At 38.1% G+C, this 23,355-nt stretch overlaps 1 protein-coding gene and 1 long non-coding RNA gene across 3 annotated transcripts in view; one reads left to right on the forward strand and one right to left on the reverse strand.

Annotated features, from left to right (window-relative positions):
• Positions 1-1,287: 1,287 nt before the first annotated feature.
• Positions 1,288-1,784, reverse strand: LOC115017037 (uncharacterized). The gene is made up of 2 exons (XR_003833209.1): positions 1,665-1,784; positions 1,288-1,526 (listed from the first exon to the last, which is right to left on the reverse strand). It is a non-coding gene; the product is annotated as an uncharacterized LOC115017037 (long non-coding RNA).
• An 8,825-nt stretch (positions 1,785-10,609) lies between these two features.
• The window catches only part of il11ra (interleukin 11 receptor subunit alpha), a 54,357-nt gene continuing 41,611 nt past the window's right edge, over positions 10,610-23,355 (forward strand). For both annotated transcript variants that reach the window (XM_029445030.1, XM_029445031.1), the window contains exon 1: positions 10,610-10,747. The gene's annotated coding sequence lies outside the window, so the exon portion shown is untranslated. The remainder of the gene's footprint in view (positions 10,748-23,355) is intronic.

The raw sequence follows: 23,355 nt of genomic DNA on the forward strand, positions 1-23,355 counted from the left end.
CTTTTAAATGCACTGTAAGGCTACCTGTGTGTCCTGAAAATAAAATGTATGAATTAATATTAATATTTGGTGAAATGGTGCTGAGTGATCCTGATAGATTATTTTTCATTCCCACACTCTCCCAAACCAAACTCCATTCTGGCAAATTAAATAGCATTCGACCAATGACGACTGTCTGTGACCGCGGGCTAAGCCAAACCTTCTGACTCACTGTACCCGACCAGACAGAGTCACTGTCTGAGTAGATGAATGCACAACTTACTTTGCCATTATGTCATACAGGCACACACATTTTCTGAAATAATTATGGGTTGAATCACTTTATTACTGAACTTGACACTATTAATAGCATAGGCAATCTTGTCATTACCTTGAGTTGTTGCCTACATTATATATGTTGCCTCTATTTTCTGTCTTTTGTATAAATAGTGTACTATCGATTTCTATATTCAATTTTATGGTTTCTCTGTAAAGCGCTGCACACATTGGTTATTTGTGTCATTTCATTGTATTAGAAATGGCATATGAGCACACAAAGTTAAATCAGCAGGGTCTACAGATGTTTTGTTTGGCTGGTTTCTAGATTTTTGCTCATGATTCTGACTCAGATGATGCCCACGCTGCTGTCATTGTTACATGGTTGTATCGTCAACCTATCCTTTGTGTCTTGCAAATTCAGTTTTGTTCCTATTTCCTCATACAAAAAAGTGTGTAAACAGTGCAAAATTCATCTCTGTTGTATTATTATTCTCTAACTGTATTAACTGTCAATGTTATATAACAATACGGCACTATGATAAATATTATAATGTCAATGATACTTGGTTATATTCATGCTTCACTTGATTTGACTAGACGTAAACTATTTTTAATTAACGTAATTTATATAAGACTTATATAGAGAATAGAGGTTTGATTTGTAGTGTTAACCAGGAGCGTAATGATATCACGACAATATTACAAGTACTTGTAACTGGTGGAACTTTAAAGATACCTTCCTTTCAATCTTCAAAGAAACAACATTGTGTGTGTCTGCCCACTCGATTAACCACATACTATTAATGTCTTTGAAGCTTAGAAGAGTCTGCTCCCTGCTGTTGTTTCATGTAATTACTCAATTTTGTTACCACTTTTTGAAAGCGATATCAAGCTACAAAGTCTAACCTCCCAAATAAATAAATCAGATACACAGAGTAGGTCAGTTTATTCTGTATGTTATCATATTCTTTTATCTCTCTGTAACTCCCCATGTCTATACTCATATTTCTTATCCATATCAGTACTTACTTGTTGTGACGACTTCCTCCACAGGCTGATCTCCCAGACACAGCTGGATAGCTGACAGACATATGAGCACTACCAACGGGAGAGACATCTTCACTTAACAGCCACCACCAAACTGTTCTGGGCTCTTCACAAGGCTGGTGGAAGATCCACAAAAAGGCTTCAGATGAGCAGGACACTTTACTTGAGCTGAATCACTTGCCAACTGACTCGCAGACGTCCTACAGGGTCCACAGAGAAAGCTGTAAAACAAAGAAAAAAGGGAGAGACAATGAAGATGGTTATTGAAAAAACATTGCAATAGAGCCAGAAAGTACAAAAAATGAATTCAATGAAAATGAAACAGTAACAAAGAGAGAAACAGCATCAGAACTATTTACCTTTCTGATTTTGAAAAGTAGGACTTCACCTAGTGAATGCTGGAGCAACAGTGAGGGGAAAATAACGGCAACGGCTGTTCAGCATTTAAGCTCTGGTATGTTTAACAAGCCATTGAAAACCACACCCACTCACTGCCTGGCAATGACGTCATGCAGGGATTTAACCACCATCAGCGGCTTTGGTGTGTGTGTGTCAGAAACTGTGTGTGAGACTGGGTATCGGTGTGGATGGGTGTCAGATGTGCGCCATTGTTGTGATTGTTTCTTTGCTCTTTATGTTTTTGCATTCATGTGTGTTATGTGGATGTGTAGCCTGAACACGTGATGTGTCTATATGTGAATGTGAGCATGTACATTTTGTCAGTTCTTTATTGAATGAACAAGGAGATTTCAACTGGTTTCAACCTGTTTGCTGGCAGTGAGTCACCGCACCGCACGCAGCAGAAGCACATTATACATCATTGTAGGTACATCAACATCCTGTCCAGAACATTTGTTATCATGTGATCGAGGGTTTAACTGTTCTAAGAGCAGCGAATAAATGCACAAACATCAGCAAGTGGAACTGAGTAGAATTAATCAACTGGGTGTCCTCATTTATAAAGATGTGGCTGACAGACAGGATCTTTCTCAGCTTTAAAGGTTCAGTGAGTAAGATATGGCAGAATTTAAACTTAAACCATTGAAACAACTAACTAACATTATCAACAGCATATGAAGAGGTAACAGTGTTGAGAATGTGTCAAAGACTTCTATGTGTTGCAGAGATATCTACTAAAGTTAGCACGCTAACTGACTAGTTCCACTCCGTCCAGTCTGTAATACCACTTGTTCCTCTAGAGGTGATAGTGAATCACTGTAGCTGCAGTCTGCCTCAGTACAGAGGGAGAAGATGTACAGCTGCCTGACTCACTCTTAACATTACAGCCATGTTCTGTGTCTGTTTTTATAGTTTGTTTATTGGATTACATTCAAAGTGGCAGAAAGGATAAAAACCACCCACACAGACTACAGTCCCCGGTTAACATCAGTGCCCAGTAAACACAGATGGATCAGCTCCATGTGAAGATTATAAGACAGCAGTGTTGTTTGGTTCTCAGAATTTTAGCAGTTTGGTTGAATTTTGGTATTCTTGCCCACTGACTGACTGAAAGGCATTACACAGGAGTAAATGCAACACACAATACAAAGAATACATTAGAATACAATAAATATGCCAAACTACTACAACTAAAATATGAACATTAGAGATTGTAAATACCCAGTTTGGACGTGAAATACTGCCTAAATAGAGCTACATCAGCATTCATTTGGAGATGTGATTCTGAATGTAAGTCCAATATTCAGTCTTCTTTGTTATGGTGTCCACCAACCACTGAGAAACATATATGGCAGCGTTTCCCTCTCTCCCACTTATTTCCTGTCACATTTCTACTATCGCTATTTAATAGAAAAGGCATAAGACGGACAAAATATATATGATAAAGAGAGATAATTATATTCAGCTCTTTACCTTGATGCTCCACTTTCTTCAACTGGCTAGTTGCTAACTTTGTCTGTCTGCTGTTTGGTGCTTGCAGTGTACATCTTGCTTATTGGAACTACTTTCTGAAAACAGCTTCCTCCCCCTACAGGACATGAAGCGGATGAGAGTGGTGAGACTGAACCAAACCAAGACAATGAGCTAAACAAGGCTGAAAAGCTCCAGAGTTGAGTGGAAATCCTGTGTGGGTCTATTACTGTAAGCAACTCCTTTATCATCACAAGACTCTGATAAATACAGTATAAAATAAGTAATAGAATAAGGCATATAATACCAACAACCTTGTGTGTATCAATTTACACTGTGATTGTGTATGGGCTACATGAGGGGGAAGTAGTCATGCTTACTTTTATAAGGAAAAGTCACAGTACCTTTTTTTGTAAATGGTATTGGTTTTTAATGTTCATGAAACTTTCCACTCTCTCAGCTCTCAGTTTTTAGTTGTGACTGTGTGTATTGTAAGTAGCATGAATAGTTTGTTTGTTGGTCTGTTAGTTGGCAGGGTCAAATAGCTGTCAACAGATTTTTATGAAACACTGTCTAAGGAATAAGTGATTATTCTGTTTAGGCTGTAGTAGGAATTATCTATGAAAATAATAGTTTGGGCTGCTTGTTTATCAGCATAGTATGGAAGCCTATTTCCTTCAGTAAAAAAAAATCTCAATGGAAAGTCATAATTATGAGATAAAAAAGTCAAAATTATGAGATAAGAAGTGCGCATGCGTTACAGTGGCGCTGTCTTCTAAGGTCCCTTCATCACCTCGCTGCTCCCACCATGCAAACGACATGCAGTGCTAAATAAGGTAACTATTACAGGTGACTTTTGTAAACGTTAGATAGTACATATAGCCTAATTGTAACGTTAATCAGCAGTCTTTGCAGCTAAACTACAGTTTGTACAACAATGCAGCTCATGAAGCTCCGAAAATACCTGTTATAAACTATAATATGCCTTTTCTAAAAATAAACAGTTTAGATTAGAATTATTTAAGTTTATATTTAAGCTTTCATTTTGTTCAACAGAGGTACAGAGGATGTTTGAACCGTCACAAGATGGATGAGCTATGTAACTATTTAAGGTCACGACATGTGCCTGAGGAAGACAGACAGCGGATGGAGCAGGAGAAGGTAGTTTATATAGGAAATGCTTCATTTTCACATTTTACAGATAAGCAGATTAAAAAACCCTAAACTTTGGAAGAGCTTTGTAAATAATATCCGATGCTGTATATGCAGGTTTTTCATTGTTGTCATTTTTTCACTTGACCTAAAAATTCTTGAAATATTTCTTAATTTTAGATTGATTCCAGTGTCATACATCTCATGACAGATGACCAGCTGAGAGAGAATCTGCCATCCTATGGTGATCGACTGGCTGTTTTTGGATACTGCAGACGGAAGGAAAGAGAACCCAGCAGTCGCAAGACAAAGTTTTTTGAGCGACTTAGAGGAAGGCTCTCAAGAAACAAACATGATCATGTGTCTGAAAGAGAGCATCAAACTCCTCCAAAGAATAATAGAGGATAATATCACAATCAGGGAACTGTATAAAAATATAAAATTACAACCAAGAAGAGAAACATTGCCTGTGATGACAATAGTGATGCAACTGCTCAAGAAGGTGAAAAGACACATGACGGACCAGACATGTATCACTTCTCTGCAGACACATCTGCAACAGACCATGTGGAGATAAATACTTCAGATGTCATTTTTGTTGGAAACAGCACCATTTCTGCAAATGCAAGCAGTGCCAGTGTTTCCATTTACACCACAGTCAACTCCACTGATGCGTCTAGTTTGCCAGAGCATGAAACATTGCTTCATGTTGGTGCTTTAGAGGATAGTGGCATCGTGACGTTCCACACAGGAAGCATCTCTCAGATGGAGTACTCCAGTCTTAATGACACCTTGCCTCTTTCTCTGGAGCTGTCTTTGGAATTATCCATACCTCGCTCCATGGATGTGTGGCAGGAACACGCCAATCAGAGAGAAAGAGTGAAGAAGATTATTGTTCTTCATTGTGGACTGATTCTGAGAGAACTTATTCAAGTTTTTCGGAAGAAAATATCATGGAGAATGACTTTCACTTCCAAGTTATTCTTCCTGATGGAACGTTTGAAAAGGCTGTGGATGATGGAGGTGTTATGAGAGATATACTGTCAGAATTTTGGAATGACTTTATGAACAGTGCACTATGCTACTGCTTATGCTTACTGCTGATACTGCTTTTGTGATTGAACTGTGGAACAACACACTTGCACCAGTTAGATCAGAGCTCAAAGGGCTTGCAGCAGTCTATGAAGAGCTACAACCAACATCAAGAAAGATCATGAGATCAATAACTTACCCCAGTACACAGAATGCCCAGGAGAAACAAATGGTTAAGTATGTAAGTGCATATCTTAGAGAGTCAGACACCCGGCACCTCTCCTTTTTCCTCAGATTTTGCACAGGATCAGATTTGTTCACAGGAAAGAGCATCACTGTCAGCTTCACACAAGTTCAAGGATTTCAAAGACAACCCGTTGCTCATGCATGTGGCTGTTACTTGGAGTTGCCAGTCAGTTACGACAGCTACCCAGATGTTCGACATGAAATGAACAAGGTGTTAGAAAGCAACGTGTGGGTGATGGATATTGTCTAAGACACAAAGATTTCAGCTGACATGAACCTGACTGCAGTCAGAGGATCACAGCTCGTGAAAGAAGAACTACAGTTACAGTTGTTTGACCTTACGGAGTGTCACAGCAGCAACATCTTGTCAACATGTTTTAATGCTTTTAGCCACTTTAGTTTTTTTGAACATTGTTTTCAGTTTAAGAACATGTTACTTTAAGTTTCGATGCAGAGCACTTTCTGTGAATACCTCTAAATGTTGATGCTGTAGCAAGTTCAATTCAAATGAAGTTAAAATGAGCAGTTTTTTTATGCTGTGATTGTTTAAATGTTTGAATAAATAATTCAGTTAATACATGTGTGGATTTTTCATTTTTACCCAGTGCTTACACATCTAACACATTACTTTGTTTGTGTGTCAATTTATTTAGTTAGACTGGTATCTGAAAATATTTGGTACATATTTGATGTGTCTCAAACAGCCACACTTATATTTTCATTCATCACAGGTTAAAGCATATTATAATTCTGACAATTGCAATCAGTATATATATTTCAATTTGTCCTGGAATTAAACAGGAAACAAATATAATAATATAATATGAAATATAAATTGTGACACTAGCCCAGGAAAGTTAATGATCTAGATCTAGTTCATTGTTCATCAGCTGTCTGAGTTGGATGTACAGGTCAATGGTTTCAAACACATCATTTGTTAATGTCAGGTTATACTCTGACATGAGGTCCACACAGATATGGAACACATCTTCATCACATGGGAAGTCCTTGAACACACACTCGTCAAGGCAGACGTGAACCTTCTCCAGGTCCACAGACTGCAAACGCTCTCTGCCGCCGTACAGATGAGGGACTGCATGTCATATGGAGGGACGTCCATTGGGTGATCGTGAGTTCTGGACTAGACGGTGGTTGTTCCAAGTCAATACAACCTCATTAAGTTCTTCCTAGGAGGCCAATAATATTCAGTCAGTCAGAATGTGTTAAATATTGAGCATTCGTGATTATTGCCTTAGTCAACTCGTTTGTTATATTTGAGAGTTTTATTGTTTAGTTGTAATATGGTAGGTTGGCACAATAATATTAATACCTATAATGTACTGCAGTCATGCAACTAATGTTATATCTTCACAGCTTTAAAGATGTGGTGGATAAACCCCGTAAATAAGAATGGGCGTTTAGATTGTTATGCATGCAAATTATTACACTGGACAATTCTTAAAGCCCTACTTTGTTGACAGAGCTACACTGAATACCCACATTATTGTTTTTGCTAGAAAAATAACGTATTATTCATTCTCTGCACGGGAACACAGGAAATTACTTTTTACACATTCATTTGTGGCTTTAAAAAAATATTCAACACATTCAACAGTTCTTCATTTCATAATGTGTCATCTACCTGTACTGTTTGAAGAAAGCAGAACTGGATCAGGGACTTGTCCAAGAAGTTGTCTGAGAAGTAGCCATCTTCTCTCAGTTTGTCAAATAGGTCTATCCAAAACTGGACACACTCACTTCGCAAGGTCAGCCACCATCTTTCAATACGCTGGTTTCCATTGCTTGGACCAAAGGTGACACTGTCGGTTTGTGCTTGATTCCTAGGAAAATGCAAAAACTGCTGTATTTCAGCCATATGGCTGTTCCTAAATCAAGTCTGATTCTGGCAGGGCACCCACCAGCATTGATAACAGCATCAATGAAGTAGCCAGTGATGATCTATGGGTCATTGTTTGTTTTGTAAGCTTCAAACCATATCATCTTTCTGGAAAACCCATCAATGCATCCACTGATTGCAATTCCAAATGGCTTAAGCTTGTCGTAGCCATCAATGTGCCATACATAGTTTGGACCACAGCTGTGGTAAACGCGCCTTCGCAGTCTGTTTCTTGACCTCAGATCAACACCTTCACCATCCAATAACTGCAGCAGTATTCACACTGTTTCTCTGTCAGTCACAATTCCATGTAACCAACATTTTTGGTGCATCCATCTGTAACCATGACACTGACCAGATGTTTCCAGTTGCTGTTCAATGAAAGTTGCCACCTCAGCTACATCAGTTTTATTTTTTCGACGCCACAGCTGCTTCCTGCTCAAAATTCTTTCAAGGGTACGCTTGCTTAGTTCAACCCCATGTGAATCAACAAGCAAATAGAATATTTCATCTGTTGTAAATCCACGTCCTCAATGTGCTCACAATCCATTTCCGTGTCAAGATAAATAGGAGAACTTACGTCAAAAAGCTGCTAGCTTGTCTGTTGTGTAAAATATCTCATAATTATGACTTAGTATCTCATAATTTCGACTTTTGTATCTCATAATTATGACTTTCCATTGAGATTTTTTTCTTTTACTGGCGGAAATAGGCTTCAATAGCATAGTGCAAAAATAAAAAAAACACACAGGTACAAGAAAATTAGATTGAGGTAATAAGATTCTTCTAGTTAGCAGATGAAAACTAAAATATTTTTCCTGAGGTTTCTGGTGTGCATGTACTGATATGGTGTATGCAAACGCCACTTTTCTGCCGATAGTTTCGACTCCTGTATGTAATGAGTGAGAATTCCCAGTAGAGGGAAGCAACACCGTATCACATAATGCAACAGGTGGTTGAGAGAGAAGCTTGAATAGAAAAGGAACACATTATGAGCAGTCAATTTAAATATAAAAAATAATGTCCTATACAAAGCAACAAGTATGTGCAACATAAATAGAGATAGCTAAATTATATACAAAAAATACCTGACAGCTCTGAGAGAGGAAGCATCGATAAAGTCAGCGGAGACAAAGGACAGGCAGATGGGATCAGACTGACAGTATTGACTCATACAGTGAGGCAGACAAAAAGAAAGATGAAAGAGAAACCATGAAAACAAGGCGCGGATGCAGTTCAGTCTAACAACACCACAAACTCCAGCTTAGAAAAGTGAATTAATGCCACTTTGACACAGCCAAAGAAAGAAAAAGTCTCACTTTAAACTTTAAACTAAATTTCATATGTATTCTAATCCAAAAAAGAAGAAAGAATGTACAACACAAATATGTAAATGACAAATTACAAAATTATTTTATAGGCCTGGTTTGTGATCACTGTTCCTAATGAGACGTACTGTAATTATTCCAAGCTGCAACTTTCAGGTTCGGATCAGTAAGGCGGTGGCTGGATTTGCTCAAATAGAAAATCCCCCTTTTCAACAGAATAATTGATGTCAGTGTTGTTTGCCTGATGAATGGGCTGAACCAGTTTTACTGTACAGCACACCACAGCTGCCAGTTTCATACCGTAGTATTTTTTACAATGTGTGCTATTGTAACTGTTATACAAAAAAATTTTTTAGAGTCATATATGTTGTTAAATGTACAGTTTATAAATAATAATTAGAATATAATATAATTGTATAGCATTTTTCACAGCATCACATTGTACTGTTTATTTGTATGAAAAACAAGTAGGCCTCAGTATTTATTACTGAACCTATAAAGAATATGTCAAATATTGAATGAAATCTGAATTAAATGTGCATTTATCATGCACGACTAAAGACTAAAGTATAGACTGGGTTACCAGTTTATCAGGCACACGTGTACAATTGAATATGACACCACTGCAATACATTTTACCTTTGTTAAACCTAAACGCCTGTCTGTTGATGCTGCATCAGAGAGGTGTGAGGCAGTGTTGTTACATCTGTCTATTACAATGACAGATGTGTTTTTCCAACACATTCAGGAGGGAGGATAAAAGGTCACTGCTTTGGATAATGAGATGTTACCGTCATCCAATTTATTGTCTGCTAAAGCATAGATCACTGAAACCATTAATGGATTTAATGTGTTTCTGTACTCATCTCATAACAGGTAAGCTACATAATAAATAAATAAATAAATCAGGGTCCAGCCACATCAAGTAGGGTTAACAATTTAGCTGGATAAATATAGCTGAGTAAAACCTGTAAAAGCTTTTTTTTTGTGAAAATAGCAAGCTATTTGACAGGCAACCGTGATCTGTTTGATTGTAATGAGCTTGTAGAGGAAAACAGCATTTGTGGACTATAGTTTCATTATTCAGTGCCTTTGGTCACATACAGTATGTATGGACAACACATTTTACACAAACTGTCCCTCGTGTGCTACTTGTTCTTACAAGGAAAAGGCCGACATTAATGTTTTTTCCTCAATTAGCAGTACATATTAACGATATATTTTATCTTTATCTCCATGTATTTGTCTTGGCACTTGTTTTTTACAACTTTTTTACTCTCCTCCCTTTAAACTGAAGCAAAAACTCATCATAAAAACAAGAAGTTACTTTTAGTTGGAGTATTTGAAAATTAGTTGGATCCAAATCAAATAATTCATAATTAAAAAACAATTATTAATGTAATTCAAGATGAAGATCAATAGTCAAGTAATAGTTAAATCAGCAGTAAACCCACTGCCTCCATCGTTTGGTCAGTGTGTTACATTACATTAATGTCACCATAAACTAAAACTGCATTATTGCATTAAGCCTGCAAAACTACCAACCAATACCACCTTGCAAATGTCTGTTTGCTGACAGTTCCCATGAGAAGTGATGCTGCAGGAGACCTGTATCTGTTTTTCCATGCCACATTCCTTAGACCTGAGACCTGGGATCAGTGCTGACAGCTCAGCCTCTATAATCCCTTTACAGTTATGACCCGCCCACTAAAGTGGATGATTGACAGCCTGCTCCTCCAACGAGGCGGCGGCCGACATGTCTGGCCTCCTTCCTCCCCTCCTCCTCCTGCTTGTGCGACTTTGTTGCTCTCGTGCCCCGCTAGTCCGTCCGGGGTAGCCGAAGAACAACTCGACAAAGTCCCAACTATGGAAGGCGACAACATAATAATGCCTGTTTGACTCGGGGAAATTTTCCAAGGTAAGTTTGGTGTTTTTTTAAAGTGTTTAAACCTGGGAGGAGGGAATAAGCGGATCGGAAGCTGCGTGTGTGGGGGGCGAAAAGTTTATCCGCCTCACTACACGGGACAGGAGGGAACAGAGCGACATTTACTCCAATGTTATTCACAGTAGGGATCTGTCAGGCTGCTAGCTTGCATGTCGGTCCCTCTTTAGCCTGTGTGCCACTTGATATATTACATGTTTTTTTAAAGATATTCTTTTTTTTATAATGCCTCCCACGATGTAAAAAAAATTAATAGCATTATTCTATCATGTATTGTAATTCTATGTCTGATTAATTATGATATATGAGTGTGTTTTCTTCGCTGTTGATTGAACAGCTGTGTTTTGGGTTCAAATTGATTTGATAGTGAACATTGTTGGATAAAATGGCAGCACACAAACAAGGTTTTAAATATTATTGATGGAATTTGGCTAGATTTAAAATGTATTATATTGTTAGAATTAAGTATCCTATGTGTTACTTTGTTGGCAAGTATGGTTCGTTAGCTGTATTTTTATGTGCATTCCACTCTGTATATTTGGTAAAGTAAGATAGATAGGTAAATACATCAGAGCACTGTTGCATTGGCTTTCATCCACTTGTTTTGCTTCCAGCTCTCAAACACAAGCACAGAAACACACATGACAGTGTGTAGACCAAGCGTTGAAATTATGAGTCACTCATAAGCACTTGTTGATGTGATAAACAACATTAGTCTTCATCCTGCTCTTTTTTTTTTTTTTGTATATTTATATACACAATTATAGTTCAGGAAAGCAGTAAAGGTTAATGCTTCTAGCCCGAAAGAAATACTACACACGCATAAAGAGAGAGACACACAGAGAGCGAGACAGTGGGACGGGGTCTCACTGCAGATGTGCATTCCTCCAGCCAGTGGAGTGATCAAGCCTTTAAATAGAGCTCAACAGGAATGCAAACAGACCAAGCAGAAAGATGAAGCCTGAGGGCATCTGAAGAGTGGGAGAGGGAAGGTAGTTGGTAGAAGGAAGCAGAGAGACGATGGTTGCAAGCCCCTTTTTCTCCAAATGAGTCCATTTTGTTTCTCTTTCTCAATTGTCTCCAAATTTTAAGCACAATGTGGGTCGAAGTTCATTTTATAAAGAGAGATGCAATCCTTCTAAAGTTTAAAGCCACTAAGAAGGTCAAAGTTAAAGGAATATTTCATCCACTAAATGAGCATTTGTATTTCAATTATTCACCCCGTGTTTCCTTGAATTGAACTTTGTTTTGTTTTTCTCACATGCCCCCACGGTGAACGAACAATCAAAAAACAACAGAAAAAAAATCTTGATGAATTGAAGTAAATGTGTTAGACAACAGCAGCACATGCATTTTCGCTAAAACAGTACTATATAAAACACTTCCGCATAAACAGCCTCACGCTTGCGCAAGTGCGCTACTCGTGTTGTACAGAGCATATGTTGGCACAAAAGGAGATTGTCATTCTCATGCATTGAATCTTGTAATTCTGTTTTGAGTCATCATTTGGTTGGTTTGTTATATTGGTTGGTGGTAGTTTTGTTGTTTTTATAGAGAAATTACGCATTTGATATGAATCTTTTATATGTATTTTATGTCTTATCTGGCTTTGTAAAGTGTGTCCTTGGGTGGCTTGGATTTAGATTAAATGTAAATAATTAATTATTTAAGCATGTACTTAAAATATTTAACATATTTGTCAGGGAATTGTAGCTGTTAAACTCTTGCTTCTTGCTGCTTTAAATGTTCACAACAGAGTGGATTTCTGGATTAATTAGGATTTAAGTATGTGGCATTAAGCTCAGAAGTTGCTCAAGGTGTTATTTGTTTGTTCATTGCAAAGGAGTCTCCCAGTCACATTTGACTGTTTGACTGTGATTGGCCCATTCACAAAAGACTATTGACCAATTTTGACTTTCCCACTTTTGTAGGCAAGTGGCATGCCACTGTCTGTTGTTTGAGAGATAAAAGGGAAGAGTTCACACTCGGAGACTGTAGTTTGTTGACTGTCTGTTAACCAATTGTAGCCAATTTCCCTCCGACACTCCCATGTGGAAGAAAAACAAAGACAGAAGTGCTTTAGCAAGTCTTGCCATGTTAATATGTCCCATGTTTTCAGTGGTCCCCAGTTTGATCACTGTTTATTCCTTTTGTTTTAAAATCCATTCCGCTGATTAAACTTTCTCAGCTGAGTCTAAGCAGAGAGGAGTCAAACACCTGGCCACTCCCTGCAGTATCTTTGTCAATTACAACAGTGTTTCACCGACTGGGTGGCCTGAGCAGGAAGATGCTTCTTAGTATTAATCTCTAGCTTGTCAAGTTCACATTACATTAAAGAACTTGCTTTGAAACGGTGTAGCAGAACATCAGCTCTCCCACTCGTTTGACCACTTTACCACTGTGAAAGGAAATGTACACAGTGAGTAAAACGAGAGACACCAGGCACCTTGTTGTTTCTGGGAAGTTATTCTACCCATGGATTCCCAAGTCTTCTGTTTCTATAAAAGGAAAACTGGAGTGTATTTTTGCTTTATAAACACGGTGACCAAAAAAACCTGTCAAAAGATTATTATACATGCAGTGAACAAATGTGCTCTTTGGACTCCAGGGATATCCAAAAAAGAAAGGGAAATCCAAGGTGTTTAGATTTCTGAGAATATTAGAATACATCAATTGGCTGACATTTACCCATGTTGGAGCATTTGGAGCCTGTCAAGGTGTAAACAAGATTAAATGTATAATGTTGCTTTGTAATTCAAATAAATTCCTTTAAGTATTTAAGGCAACATGTGCTATACATTTGGTTAAGTTTGGCTTTGTGTAGTCAGAGGGAAGACTCATACTTACATCTATGAGATTAGCACTTACTGTAAAGTGACTGTAGAGAGTCAGCTTTTGACTAAAAACATTAATCTGTAGAATGCATTTATTTTACCTGTAGTTCCATTTCAGTGAGGGAGTCATTTTTAACAGTGTCTTTCAAGTAATTACACAATCATTCACACGAATGCTGTGAGAAATAACCAATCAGAGAAGGGGATTTGACCTCTACCAAATCCTTACATTAGTCACTTCTGTAGTGACCCTTTTTTTTATTTGATGAATACAGACCTACAACCATTTACTTGTCTATACTTCAGTTCATTATTTAGTAAGTCTCACTTCAGTCAAACGTGCCTCCTAACACCTCATTCTGATTAGAGAAAGGTACTGTTATTCAGTTTGCCTTCGGCTTTGCCTGATTCCCTGCAGACAGCTCTCACTGGCAGTCCGATCTCTGTACTAGCTCGGGCCAAAAACCACATACACACAAGTATGCACGGGCTCCACTTAGACCTTCACACAGACTCATGCATGCACATATACATGCATACATAGGCACAATTTCAGACGATCCAATATCCTTTTGTGCTGTACACGCTCCCATAATCACATGCACACAGAGCCAAACTCAGGCCAAGCCTCCATACTCTCTACGCCACACTCATATTTCACTAGTCACACACAGAGGGCCCACGGCAATCAACTTTAAATTAGAGAGAAAGCTGCTCCAAGAACTTGAACGCTGCTTGCCAGGTCTGAGGCTATACTGTTCTGTCTGTGTCTGTGTGTGTGTGTGTGTGTGTGTGTGTGTGTGTGTGTGTGTGTGTGTGTGTGTGTGTGTGTGTGTGTGTGTGTGTGTGTGTGTGTGTGTGTGTGTGTGTGTGTGTGTGTGTGTGTGTGTGTGTGTGTGTGTGTGTGTGTGTGTGTGTGTGTGTGTGTGTGTGTGTGTGTGTGTGAGAGAGAGAGAGAGAGCCAGCTCTTGATATTAAACCAACTCTGAGGGGCCAAAATTGGGGTATTTCTTCTCCTCTGTGCTGCTGTTCATGCACTTTATCCCCACTCGTACTTACCAGGAGTTCTTCTGCGAGAAAGAGTTGCAAGTTATATAATCCCAACCTGGTTTGTTAATTTCTTGTTCTATGATTATCTAATTTGCTACAGTTAAAACAGATCCAAGCCACAAGGTCAAGCCACTTAAGTGGGGCTTGACCTTGTTGCTTGGAAATGTGGCTTCTTTTGAGATCAGGTTAGACAGTGATAGTGTAATATATTTGCTGGAAAAAAAGGTTTTTCCATCTAAGGTATGCTCCTTGCCCAGCTAAAACTTATGCCAGTGCTAACTCTGCCTATTGTACAAAAAACTCCCCGTATGATGGGTGAATGATGGTTGAATATAATGGCAGCTCTGCAAAGAAACCCTGTACTCGCTCCTTGATGTATGGGGACTGATGCCAAACATCTGAAGTTTGCTGCATCTGTTTTAAATTGAATAACTCTGTTTGCCAGAAGACTCCATTTTTTTTTACTCTGGAAATAATCGCAACATCATCGTCATTTGGCCTGATAGCTGAGATTATAAAGGATAACCACTTTGTATAAGACGGTTAAAGGACATTGGCTATCTAAGAAATTCAAGATAAATTTAAAAAAAAGTGTGACGTTTTATTTTTAAATACACAAAATGACAACCAAAAGTACAAGCTATGTCACATTAATATTGAAAACAAAACTGTTTCAGAGCATGATCAAGCTCTATTGCGAGCATGTTACTGAACAGAAAACAGCTCAAGATGTATGTATGAATTTGATTTCTATAAGCAGTTGAGTCAACCCCTTTCTCTTTTTATATTACTCTTATAACAGCAATTTTACTACCCATTGGCACTAGATTTTAAGGCCAAAGGAATGCATCGTATTTGTTACTGATTAGCCTAGGTATCATTGTAAGTGATGGTGTATTTGCGTTGCCTTGTTTTACATTTGATTTGTGTAGTGAACTCGAGGGCCCATCGCAGCCGCGCTAAGGGAAGGAGCTGCAGGAGTATGAAGTTTCAAACTGCCCTTACGTAATGGATCCCTTTCTAAACAAGATGAGATCAAAGTTGTCTTTAGTTTACTCTGCCCACTAATAGCCTTCATCCACTTCTTCAGTAGTAGTTTAGTTGAACTTCATATTGGTATTATATCCTACTTTATCCAATATTGGCATTATGTCTTGCACACATCTCAGGTAATAAATGTGGCGTTATAGAAGTTGGCCTTTCATAGCTCCTGCAAGGTTGGTATTAGTTTACATTTACAAGAGAGAAGACATTAGATTAAGGCGATATGGAGAAAATCCAATATTATTACATTATTATTATTACTTAATACAATATCACAATATTTTTGACCAAATACCTCAATATTGCGACGATATTGGAGGGTTGACCTTTGGTGCTTTTACTAAAGATTTACACAATGAGAGTTTTGATAAATAAAAATCAGTAATGTAGATATGATGAGAAAGAGGGTAAATGTAATGCAGCCTTTAAAACAAAGACGACACATGCCGTATTACAACATCTGAAATCTAAGACGTTATAGTATCGTATCACGATATGGATATAATCTCGACATATTGCCCAACCCTACATTAGATACAGTTTAACAGAAGTGAAGAAGAGATGATTAGAAGTCAGACCAGTTCACTAAGTGTATAAATTGTGCTTTAACCTCTTACCGTGTGGACGGTCTGCCGGCGGGCCCAGCAGGAGTTTTATTTTGCCGTGTGTTGTGTACAGTCCATCATGCTGGATGTGGTGCCCGTGCCACATCTTTTTAGAAAGCTTAGAATCCCATCTATTTAGATTTTGAGATCACAATCATAACAGCAGCTCCTCAAAATAGCAATCAAACTCAAAAATCAAAATCATAACATTGAGCCAACTCACCTATGAAGCCTCATAATAATCCTGTAATCAGTAATAATCCAAAAAAAGATGTTGCAATCTTTGAAATCAGCTGATCGATGTGTGAGATATTTTGTTTATACACGGTATACTGGTGTTACTCTTAGAAAACCTGTCTAATATGTTAAGTTTTTATCCCTTTTATCTGACATTTGAAGGTGAACTTTGTAACACTTGGTTCTATGTTTCTATTGTGTTTTCAAGCTCACCACTACCAGCTATACCCATCTTCAGGCATCTGTTTCAACAAAAGAACAGGCAGAGTGTATTTTCTTCAAATTCAGTATATTCAGACCACTATTACTCAATGCCAGAAGCACTTTGAGTGATTATTCACTGTTTTGCAAGAACAATAAGAGAGTTATCTTTTGAATGAGACCAAAAGCATGCATTCTGGTGCAAATGGTTGAAGAGCAGCTTCTAATTTACTTTGGGTCATTTGTAGGTATTTTCGTGTAAATTCTCCCACACTGTAAGAGGTTAAGGCTCATTTACTTGTGTACTTCTACAGTGGCTAATGGCATCTGCAGTAAGCTTATCACTGATTGGTGTGAATAACCGTTGGAATAAAGCTACTCTGAGAAACATCAGATGCATTCTCAGAACACTCCAGGAAAGATACGTAAAATAATGTTCTTCCTTCCCATGCAAATATGCTTTATGATCCTCTGGACCTCTACAGGCTTCCACTGCAAGAAAATATAAAAAAATGTATATTTTGATCACAGAGGAAGGTACTTTTGACATATCGCTGCAATATTGCCAGTGAAAACAACATCTCTTAGGTTAGCTGTATATTCTGTAGCTACTCTGTCCAGTGCAGTATTGACTGTGAAAATACAGCGAACTGGCAAGATTATTAGAGCTTGGCAGAATATTAGTCTGTGCTGGAAAAACACTCTATTGATTGCTTTAGTGTAAAATTCTACCTCCAAATCACGAGTGGGTACCTGCCAAACCATAATGGAGAATACTGTGGATTGATTTACAAGCTGATGGGGCAAAAAAGAAAAAACCCAACATTTTGGCTGCTCGGTGTTGACTCCCACCCTGCAGGTGTTCATAATTACCGTCACTGCCCAATCTGAAACAGTTCTGTTTGTGAACCAGATGTCTGACATGAAATGTAAAGCAGTTCTTCAGCTGAGTACATAGATCCACCTCCATCTTGTTATTTGAAGAGGATCATTAATGCAGCCTCGTTTTACCGTCTCAATGGGGTTTATTTTCGGGTGCAGTGATGAGATCGGTCTGTCTCCCTTACAAGTTATGGTGACGGGGAACTTTGTGACTTGAAATGGAACTGCACTTTGTATCTAGTGTCCGCATTTAGTAGAGAAGTGCTAATCAGTACAAAACATGTACTTCTACAATACTAAAGACGCATTGTGTTGGAAACTACAAGCAGTAATCCCTGAAGTGTGGCTCGTAGGCAGCTGTTGCCAGGTTCCGACAGACTGAATCACGTCTGTCCAGGCTCTAAAGACATTAGCAGTGCTGGCTTTGAGCCAGAAAGACGACAGTATGGTTAAACCTTAGACAGTGTGGATACTTCTGTCACTAAGGCAGAGAAGAGATCGTGCCCCAATTGTGGCACAAGTGGTTGAAAGGGACATTTCCTGGTGTGAATAATGTATGCGTGTCATTGTATATGGCCATCTAAAATTACACTCCTTGGCTGTGTGTGTGTGTGTGTGTGCAAGCGTTTTCCATGATTACAAAAGCCTTTGCCACCACTTTGCACAAGGGAAAGAATCAGTTCTGTATATGCAGGCCTATGCAGACCATATTATTTATTTATTTTCATTATAATTTGCATGGGTTGGAAATTGTAGTGATGCGTGTTTCTTTTGTAGACAAACGTTTGTCCCTACAATAAAGCTCAAACAATTAATTGATTAATTGATCAACATACAATTATTTAGCAACTATTTTGATGATAGATTCATTGTTTTAGAATTTTCAAGCAAACATTTCTAAATTGTACTGGTTCCATTTCATTCTTGTGACAATTTGATACTTTTGTTTGTCGCATATGATAATACATTTTTGAGTTTTGGACAGTCTAGTCGGATGAAAGAACACATTTGAATGTGTGAACTGAGGTTTTAGAAAGTTGTATTGGCCGTTATTTAGTTTTTTGTTTTAGTAGAAAATGATCGCCAGATTAATGAATAATGAAAATAATTGTTAGTTGCAGCCCTTCTGTAGAAGACATGACTTATGGATATTACATTTTATTAATTATTTTTATATTTTAAGATACATTATCAGTGTTTGTAAGAGTTGTCCCCCTCTACTCTAGCTTGTACAAAATTATAATTTTACAGTGTATGGCAAATTTAAAGTCCCCTTCACTCAAAAATGTCTTTTGCTTATTGTTACTTGACTTGGATGTCTGCGCTTCGCTGTGCAGAATGATTTATGTCCAGTGTGTTTGTTTTCACATTCATCTGCTGAAGGAGGAAAGTTTCTCTGTGCTCACCTTAAAGCTTCGTTTAACACCCGACATACCATCACAACTACTTTGGAAGCCAATCACAGTCCATAGCATGCAATTTACACAAGTGTGTGATATGGAAACTTTAATCCCGAGTGCACATGGGCTGAGAATGGACTTCAGTAAAGCAGGAGACGTCTTGTATCCACAAGGGAAACTTTTTAAATGAGGATGATTTGATATTCATAGATTCTGGATCTTTAAATGAGGGAAAACGAGGAGTTGGAATTTTAAGATTTTTTAACTGGTTGATTTAACTTTCTTGTGGGTAAACCATATAAGACACACATTGTTCAAAGCAGAGTATTTATAAATGTCTTAAAGCATGTTTTCTTTTCTTTCCAATTGTGCTGACTGAGTGCTAACACTAAAACGAAAGAATCTAAAGGGGAGGAGAGAGGATTAAAGATGGTTGGCACAAACTAAAAGCGCTCCTATTAACTCTTTTATTTCGTAAAAGTGTTTCAGATAAATAAGTAAAACGTAACGGTGGGTGGTCTAGCTTTTAAAGGCAGCCCTTTGTTTGAAAATGTCATCACTCACCACTTTGGGTAAAACGCACCATCTAAATACCTAAAAGTGTGAGATGCATCAAAGACCGAGAAGTATGTGATGTAGTTTAGTAGATTGAGTGTTTTAGTCGACCTTGTTTTATTTCTGCTGCAATACGGCGACTATTTTTACCAGACTCCTACTTAATTAATAGACTTGTCTGTTTAGATTATGTGTCAGTTATGATGTAGAAAAGTGTGTGTGTGTGTGTGTGTGTGTGTGTGTGTGTGTGTGTGTGTGTGTGTGTGTGTGTGTGTGTGTGTGTGTGTGTGTGTGTGTGTGTGTGTGTGTGTGTGTGTGTGTGTGTGTGATGACATAATTATGTTGGAATGTCTTTGAAAAATAAGTATGAACCTGCTTCTACCTTCCTTTTTAAAAAGTTAGTTTCCCCCTTCTTAACCTTTCCTCCTATTCCTCCTTGTTTCGACCTCTTCATTATTTTATTTGCTGTCTGTCTCACTCTATATGTCTGCCCCCCTTTCCTCCCTCCTCGCGTCTGCCGTGTTTGTTGTCTTCATGGAGTGTTAACAGTCCCAAACGAGGATAAATGGGTGTTATCGAGCATGGTGATCATATCTGATTTGGCAGGCAGGTGACAGAAACAAATGAGAACGAAGCCAAGACTACACTAGCAATGTTTTTTAGATGAGTGCAGCTTAAAGTGTCCAAATTTGGAGGCTGGCGCAAGCTTGAAAGATAATAATATGTGAGGAGCAGACATACATGGTGATCAATTGTTTTGTGAGAGAATGACAAACCTGAAAACATTTAAATGATGAGTGAAAAATGTTTAAATATGAAGGTACAAACTATATGGTTAGACAGTCCATGTACTGTAGACGCATTCATAGATCCACTTTATATAATTCTTCTTAAAAAAAATGTTAAGCTTGTTAGTTCTTTTTTTGTATTCTCCAAACTACTCATAAGAAAATAGTCATTTTCATAGAACTATGTACATTTCAAGTTCATTGTTTGTTGTTGGAAATGGACATATTTGGACTTGTTTGCATGTTTGTAGGCTAAATTAAGTACTTTTGTATTTTTCTAATAAAGTAATGCAGAAAGACATGTCACATGTCTAAATAAGAGTAGATATATTGGTAAAAATGCTGATCACAATTGGTTCTGAGCTATCAAATTAGCTTTGAGTAAATGGTCGATCAGAGTTGGCTAAATATGGCAATGTCTGCCTACAGCAGTTTGTTGGAATTTTTCTGCTAAACTGAATGTTCTTTTGAAGAGAGATTTATTGGCGGTGTTAAGGTTGGTTGCAATGAGTCAAGCAGGCAGTGTTGACATCAGTGCATTTCAAAAACACTGCTCGGTGCTAAGGGAATAGATTGATATATGTGACAAATGATCCTCAGCCTTTGTTTTGTTTTGCCAAATGCATGGTACACATTAGATTTAAATTGTTAGTAGATGTCAGTCAAGATCTATTGCAGCATGAAAATACTCAGCATGCACCTATTCTTAATTTTTTATAGACGCAATTACTTAATTGACCACTGAAGGTAAAATACAAGCAGACTGTTCTTAACCAGTTAACCTTGCAACTTTCAGATGCAGCTGCTACGTGTTAAAACTGAATTTAAAGGACCAATCAATCATCCATGTGCAAACTGTGCTGAAAGAATATAACAATACATTTGATGGAGAAATTGATGAAATACTGTGAATGAGACAAAACATTAAATCAAAGGCCTCATTAGAAAACAGGTGAGGAGAAACAGCCTGTGTGTCCTGTGTTTGATAAGCATATTTGGTGACCATATGATTACCCTGTCATTAGGCCAATATGTTAGATAGCCAAACACTTCAAGGCTAGACGTGCCTGTTGCTATCTCCCTTTGAATATCTGTAAGTGCGTTTTCATCCACCTGTTTTTTATCCACATTTTCAATTTTTGCATAAAAAATCCTCAGTAGAGACTCAGAGGAAACACTTTTTACACTAGACTGAGGTGGAGAAGTTGGTGTATCGATTTAAAAAGAAGACATGACAAAGTGACCTCCACTTCACTGACGGGAGGAAAAATTGCAGCAGATTAACCAGATCTGCGTGGAGCGATAAAGAGACTGTAACCTTCCTCAACCTTCTACCAATTTGGAAATATATTTGTGTTCTTCATGTTATCGTTGATGGCTGATTAGTGAACAAAACTCCACTTTGACTCAAGATGAACTGATTAGAATTTGGTCGACAAAGGTCAAAGTCATTGTGACCTCACAAAACACTATAAACCACCTTGGCCATAACTCAAGAATTCATACACTAATTGTCTTTTTGGAAAGTTTAGTTTTTTGATTACTTGTGGACATTTATTTGTTTGAGTTTCTTTACAATAAGTGCACTGCAGACAGAGTGCAGACCTACTTAAGCAAACAGAGACAAGGCAGACAATAACAATGTTACATAAATGTTCATTTAGTAATCAATTGGCAATTTTGTGTCTCACTTGTTATTATTCAATTGTTGTATTTTATCAGATGCCAAAAAACAACAACAATATATCTACATTTATATATCGCCGATCGGCCGCTCTGATCTCTAAATATCGGCCATTGAAAAACCCTTATCGGTCGTCCACTATTTCATGTCAAACTGTCAAAAGATCAACATCAACACCTAATGCCTAATTAATAATGACTTGATTTTACTGTCCAATAAATCCCTTTTTAAAGGTGAACAGCTACTCATCCTCTCGGTCAACTAAAGTTGCAAAGCATACACAGTGTGTATTCTATCAACACATTGAATGTGTCTGTCATGGAGTAAAACTATTGCTTAAACTGTTGAGAACCTTTACGGCTTTTTCTGGTTTGACAGATTTGAACTCTGAAAAGCCCCCCCCCCCCCCCCCCTCTGATTCTGCCTTTGATCTCAAACCAGCTTTTTAATCCGTTTCCTGCATCACTCAAGCGATACACCAACACACACAAGAAACGTACACAAGAACACATTATCTCAAAGTCAACAAACTTTGAAACCAAATCATGGTGGTGCACTGTAAATCAGCCCCCCTATCTGCCTTACGATATCAAGCAAACTGGTTGGGTAGCCTGCTGCTTGTGAGCCAGGTCTGTGCAGCTGAGCCAGACAGCCTGATGAGGGCTCTCTCTTTTATCTGTCACTCATTTATTCTGAAATAAACTTTGTTATAGTTTGTGTTGCATCCTGCTTCCAGCAAATAATTCCCACAGTAATGAGGTTGTTGATGATTATTTCTTGCGGAGGCCGCCCTTCTGTCGATTTAAAGTCTAACTTGCTGTATTCGTTCACGTGAAATCTGTTTTCTCGGCTGTCTGGTTTTGTCTGAATAGTCACACATGAGCGAGTGTTGGCTTCAGCCTGAGATGTAAAGGGTCTGTTTGCCCCACTGTTTGCCTTGACTGAATAGTCCTACTGTAGATCCTACAGTGTACGCGGCTGCTCCACTCCATGTGTGTGTTTTGCCTAAGCCTGGCGTCAATGTATGCGGGCTGTTTACTTTACTACCTGAGTTTATTGCCTGATCCAGTCCTAGATATAACATAAAAACCAAGCCACTAAAAGTTTTCATTCTTTTCTACCGTTTTTAAGTGCACAGTTCTACATCTGAGTTGCTTTATGATTTGTGTGTGCCGCAAAAATGTTGAAAGCAATGAAAGTAAGGTGTGCACATTACACATTTATAAAGAATACAGAGTAATCCAGATGTTAATTGCTTAATCCAGTTGTGACCCTACTCGTCTGTCCAGTATTTATCCATATTT

This window comes from Cottoperca gobio, chromosome 12 (assembly GCF_900634415.1).
Source record: "Cottoperca gobio chromosome 12, fCotGob3.1, whole genome shotgun sequence".
In the NCBI taxonomy this organism is placed as follows: Eukaryota; Metazoa; Chordata; class Actinopteri; order Perciformes; family Bovichtidae; genus Cottoperca; species Cottoperca gobio.